The sequence below is a fragment of the Pangasianodon hypophthalmus genome, chromosome 14 (assembly GCF_027358585.1).
Source record: "Pangasianodon hypophthalmus isolate fPanHyp1 chromosome 14, fPanHyp1.pri, whole genome shotgun sequence".
Lineage (NCBI taxonomy): Eukaryota > Metazoa > Chordata > Actinopteri > Siluriformes > Pangasiidae > Pangasianodon > Pangasianodon hypophthalmus.
In genome coordinates this window covers 13,315,554-13,322,212 of record NC_069723.1, presented here as the reverse complement: position 1 = coordinate 13,322,212, position 6,659 = coordinate 13,315,554, and positions in this window count along the sequence as shown.

Here is a 6,659-nt window from a genome sequence, read left to right as displayed (position 1 = left end):
AGCTTTTATACAAAACACCCTCCCTGCAAACAGCTGTTCAACTCTTCCCTCATCTAATGATGTTGCACTGATCGTATGGTGCATTCAAATGGACTTTCAACAGAGGATGGCAAACACACCACAAGCTCACCTTTCACTTGAGTAAAGTTGTGTGAGAACACTTTTGCTAGCCAACCAAGGCTAGCCACACTCTTCAAACAATGTAAAGACAGAATGGCAGTTAACTATACAAAAACCAATCAACAAACAAACTTTAACAGGCTTCTATACTGAAAAACAACATCGCTTCACAACTTGTGGCAAACACCATACAGCAAAATCACAGCAATTTATTCATAATCTGATGGAAATGTTTGCAGCTCCCAGATGTTTTTACATGTTGCAAAGGATTTTTGAAAAACATTTGCTTGCCATCATCATCATCTATGCTAATGCAAGGTGTACTAAAACACAACTAGTTGAACTTGATCCCAACAGCTTTGATGGGAATGCCTCCACCACCAACTTATCTAGTCCTTCTTGTTACTGATCTGTATACCAGAACTACCCTAAACTATACTTCAGACGTGAAGGAAGCTATTGAAGAAAAACTATTTCAGACATTTGTCCTTGCTGTGACTTCTAATAAATTCATCATTATTAGAGTGATGAATTTATATGGAATTACAATGATAATTCCATATTAAATCCTACAAACATTCAGCCACTTGTCCTTGAGATACGAGATAACGAGAATCTAAGACAGATGGATGGACGAACGGAAGGATGGACACTCAGTGGCGGAGGCATAACAAGGACCACATTTACTTACAAAAAGGAAATTTAATAGGATAGGACAATATTAGTGCTTTTTTAAAGATATTGATTTTGAGTGTTCTTACTTTCTGCATGCAATATTGTGAAGGGGCTCTAACATGAAACTTTTGTTCAGAAGGTCAAATACATTGGAGGAAAGATCAGTGCTGATTTGGGCTCCATATCTATGCTGACCACACAAAACATGCACTTGGCCTGGCAAGGAAGATTTTGGATGACCTATTTCACCCACCAGTGTATCTAGTGTATCCAGTATATCCCCTTACCATCAGGAAGATGATACAGAATGCATACAACAAAGTAAGAGCACAAATATATCTGCATTAGACTACTACACAGACGAACGAGCAGATGGCCAGCATGTTCAGCCTTATGTTTAATGTGCAAGTATTTATCTAAAATGTGTTGTGTTTATTATGTTTTTAAGCTAAGGTCATGCAAGACAGATTCTCTTGGAGGCTTCAGTCATTCAATCAATAAATAAGCCAAGAACAAGAATCTGAGACTATCATGGTCACAGACTCACCGAAACTGGACAGTTGAAGACTGGAAAAAGACCAGGTGATTTTCTTTCTAATCTTCAACTGTCCAGTTCTGATGAGCCTGTGCCCATGATAGTCTCAGATTCCTGTTCTTGGCTGACAGAAGTGGAACCCAGTATGGTCTTCTGCTGTTGGAACCCATCCACCTCAAGCCAACAACAAACATGTTCTATGTTTTGTGCAGTCAGAGATGCTTTTCTGCTCACCACGGTTGTAAAGAGTGATTATTTGAGTTACTATATCCTTCTTGGCAGATTGAACCAATCTGGCCATTTTTCTCTGACCTCTCTTATCAACAAGGCTTTTCCACCCACAGAACTGTTGCTCACTCAATGTTTTTCATTTTTTTGCACCATTCCGTGTAAACACTAGAGACTGTTGTGGGTGAAAATCCCAGGAGATCAGCAGTTAGTGAAATACTCAAAACAGCCAATCCGGTACCAATATCCATGCCATGGTTAAAGTCTTACAGATCACACATTTTCTTCATTCTGATGTTTGATGTGAACATTAACTGAAGCTCTATCAGCTTGCTTTTTTGCACTGCGCTGCTGCCACATTATTAGACAACTGCATGAATGTTCCTAATAAAGTGGATGGTGATTGTATATCTTAATTCAGACTCACTAACAAGCTGGTGACAAAATCAACTATGCAGACTATAAAGGCATTTTTGTTTTTGTCAGTTTTATAGTCATTTCTTTTGAATCAATATTCTTTTAGATACATTTTCCCAATAAAACTTTGCTTTTCCTAGCGGGGTCACAGTAGCGACAGGATGACAAGGTCAGTCCAGACTTCTCTATCCCTAGCCAGCTTCTCCTGGGGGATTCCCAGACATTCACAAGTGATGTATAATCTCTCCAGCAGGTCCTGGGTCTCTGTCTAGTCAGATGTGCCTGAACCACTTCTGGTGGCTCTTCTCAATTCAGAGGAGCAGTGGGTCTACTCTGATGTTCTTCAGGATTGCTGAGCTCCTGACTCTATCATGGAGAGTAAGCTTGTACTCATGACTGTATTCTTTTGGTCACTATCCACAACTCATTACCATAGGAGAGGATAGGGACAGAGAGCTTTGTTTGAACACTGAGCTCATGTTTCACCACCACATACTGTTACAGCGACTGTAACATTGCTACTGCTAGCCTAATCCTTTTGTCCGTCACTCATGATAAGATCCTAAGATACATATACTCCTGTACCAGGGGTAAGCTCTCTCCCCTATAACCTGAAAGGAGCATCCCACTCTTTTCCAGGAGAGAGCCATGGCCTTTGACTTGGATGTGTTGGTTTCATCCCAGCTACTTCACACTCAGCAGTGAAACATTTGAGTACATGTTGGAGGTCCACTTACACCTCTCCAACCTTGGCTGTGTCCATGAAAACCACAAACAGGAATGGAGACAAGACCAACCCTTGACAGAGTCTGACACCCACCTTAAACAGTTTCGACTTCAAGCTAAGGATGTGGACACAACTCTCACTGTGCTCATACAGTGACCAGTATTTTCTCCCCCCTTTGAACTTTTCTACATTTGTAGTGTTACAACCTGGAATTGAAATTGACTTCATTGGTATTTTCCCCCCATTTGATTTATACAATATTTTAACATTTGAATGAAAAAAATTATTGTGACACAAAGTTTAATTAAACAAACAAACAAAAAAAAAACAACATACTTGCTGGTTGCATAAGTATTCACCCCTGGGTCAATACTTAGTAGAGTCACTTTTGACTGCACTCATCTGCAAGTCTTCTGGGATATGCCTCTATCAGCTTTACACATTTGGATCCTGATATTTTTGCCCATTCTTCTTGGCAAAATTGCTCAGGCTATGTCAGATTGGATAGAAACTATTGGTGAATGGCAATTTTCAAGTCTTGCCACAAGGTCTGTCACAGAGGTCTGGGCTTTGACTGGGCCATTCTAATACATTGAAGTTATTGCTTTTGTGCCACTTTAGTACAAGTTAGCAGTATGCTTAGGGTTGTTATCCTGTTAAAAGTTGAACCTCTGCCCTAATCTCAAGTCTCTCACAAACTGGAACAGGCTTCTTCTAGGATTGCCCTGTATTTGCCATCTTGCCCTAACCTTAGCATTTTCTCAGTCCCTGCTGAGGAAAAGTATCCACACAACATGATGCTAACAACACCATGCTTCAATGTGGGGATGGTGTTTTCAGAGTGATGAGCATTGTTGGGTTGCTGCCAAATGTAGTCCTTTGTGTCAAGGGCAAAAACTTCAATTTCGGTCTCATCAGAGACGACAACCTTTTTCAACATGTTTGCTGAGTGTCCAACATGCCTTTTGGCAAACTCATGTCTTTTCTTCTTTTCAGACCACTCTTAATAAAGCCCAGCTTTGTGGAATGTCCAGGCTATGGTCACCCTGTGAACAGCTTCTCCCATCCTAGCTGTGGATCTCTCCAGTTTTTTTTTTTTTTTTTAAGAGTTACCCTTGTGTTCTTCTCTGACTAATGCCTACCTTATCCGTTCACTAAACCTTCTCTAGGCAGAGCTGCAGTTGTGCCATATTTTTTCCATTTTTATGAACGTAATGTAATGGTGAATGAATGAATGTAATGGTGCTCTGTAATGTAATGTAATGGTGAATGAATGAATGTAATGGTGCTCTGTGGAATGTTCAAAGGTTTTTTTTTTAACCAAAGAAACTTTGGGGAATTCCAGGAATAGGTTTATTTATATTGAGATCATGTGACACTTCTACACTTCTATATAGATCATGTGACTTCTGAACACTTATGCAGTCCTGACCCAGATACCTCATACTCCTGCAATCATAGGGTTTCTCCAAATCCACAAAATACACATAGACTGGGTTGTAGTTCTTCCTCTTCCTAGCAGTCAACTCTCACATTTAGAGCACTTTGTGACTATAAGAACCAACATGGCCCCATCCCCCTCTGTCAGTGTTTTACAAAAGTGTCGTGAAATGATTCTCCCCACGGTATAACATGGCCATTAGTGTCAGATAAAACCATGCCCACCTCTCTCTCTGCACTGCTCTGTGTCTTTCAGTAAACATCATTAAAAGATAACACCATATCTTTTAATGCAAAGCAACAGGAGTAATAAAAGGGGTTATAATATTATGACCTTGTAAGGATCAGGGACTTGTTAGGAACTTTTATGTCAAATTTATGACATGAATATGATACACTGCAAGTGTGCTGTGTATAATAAGAATAGCCAGCTGTATCAGCTATCAACCTTATTTTTTTATATTACACTTTTGGTGTTATTTTAATACACTATTCATTAAACATTACAAAAATCTTTATTGGTCATAAACAGTTCAAACTTTCACATCTCTCAACCCATGTGACTGACCAAAAAGTTCCCATAGCCTGGAGTCCTGTAGCGACTCAAACTTTAAAAATGCAATTACTGTTCACACTGGTAATCACTAACTCATCATTATCAATAGTGCCATCTCATGCTCAGTAGTCACCTTTAGCACAATCGACTGTTCCGTCTAGATTACGCAATAACTATTTATCTTATATCTTTTATACGTATATATTCCAGAGAATGCTGATTCAGCATTCAGTTGCAAATTATCAGAATATAGTTGAGAGGAATATTAAATTGCTTTTAAGCAAGACTAACTGAGATCAGATCAGAGAATTTGCTAAATTTAAGTCAGACTCTCCAAAGCATTTTCTTCATTCAGGCTTGAATGAGTTTAAAATATATTTTTAAAACGTCAACTCTCTAGCCATTTGCTATTTTACCCATAGTTTTGGTCAACAAGGGGAAGGCATACCAGCGTTGCGGTGGACAGCCCCTGTTCTACTCTCCTTTTTTATGTGTCAATTTATTCATGATTTACAAATGAATCCTCAGCACTAACTCACCACTTAGAGTCAATTTCTGTCCTGATAAACCCAGGTAACGTGTTATCCATCAGTACCGATGTTCTGCCCTACAGCATCAGTTCAAAAATCCAATTATGTACCAATGTCAGGCCCATAAAGTACCTGAGATATTTATATGAAGGGAACCGGTTTACAGTTTATGTGCATGCCAGGGTAGGATAGATTTGCATGTTTGCCAGAAGACTGATCCAGAGATCAATGCAAATAGAAAAAGGCAAATCTATTTTCATCACATCATCTTTTGTAGTCAAACAACTGGCAAAACATTTGCATTTACATTATTAAATTGGTAGAGACCTTCATCCAATGTAACCTATAATTTAGCGATGACACAGTCTATGGAATCCAGGGTTAAGGGCCTTGCTCAAGGGCCCAACAGTGGCTCTCTGGTGATCCTAGGGTTTGAATTAACAATTATCTGATGACTATCTCAGAGCTACCCCTACTCATTTGCCAGAAATGTTTTCTAGGAAAGGTAATGCATCCCATCAGCACATCTTGGGCCATCTTTATAGCAGAACAGATCTTACTGCAGTGAACAAGTCAAATGTGGCTGGGGACTTTGCTGCCAGTTCCTTACCAATATGATTGCATTATTTTCCATTTATGTCAAGTGCCACTGAATCACAAGGCAATTGCAATAAAAGAGAAGGAGAAGCCCACAAGAAATTTGAGAATGTTTTAAGAATTTGGTATCCCATGAATATAATATGAAAAAACGTAATTGGAGAGGTTTTTAAAAGATTTGCTTTCTTTGCACTATTCCTTATGTCATCTCAGACAAAGACATGCACAAAGGGCAAATGAAAACAATGTATTGCCAAAAATCAAAGAGAAGTGAACAGACGAAGAAAGGAACCTGGGCAGGAAAATGATTACACATCTTCCGTTGTGTGGTTTAAAAGCAGGGCTATTTTAAGATACGTTTTCCTTTTATCTTGCTCTAAATACCTTTCCAATTGGCTGATCCACACAGCTGTTGAGGAAGCACCATCTATCCAATCTCATTTCTAAAATGTTTGTTGTAAAAGGATGTAAAATGTTTTTTTGTTTCCCCAAAAAAGCATGTATCATTTACTCCTGCAGTCAGAAAGAAGAAAGGGGATTAGCGTTCCCTCACATTGTTGCGTCGAGACTCCAACATCGACTGCAGTGTTGCTCAGCAACCCACTGGACATGTGCTCTTTTTCTTTGACGATTAAAAGCACTGCAGCAGCTACCTGCTATTTAGCGCTTAGTATAGATTGTTTCTTGTACTATATGACTGCTGTGGCCTATATTATACAGTGAAGATGCCTGTGAGTTCTAAGAATGACCTATACATTATGCATAATATACTTTGGCAATAGTAGTAGCTCACGAAAATAGCCATTAAGTAATCTGATGAAATTTTGCCTCTGT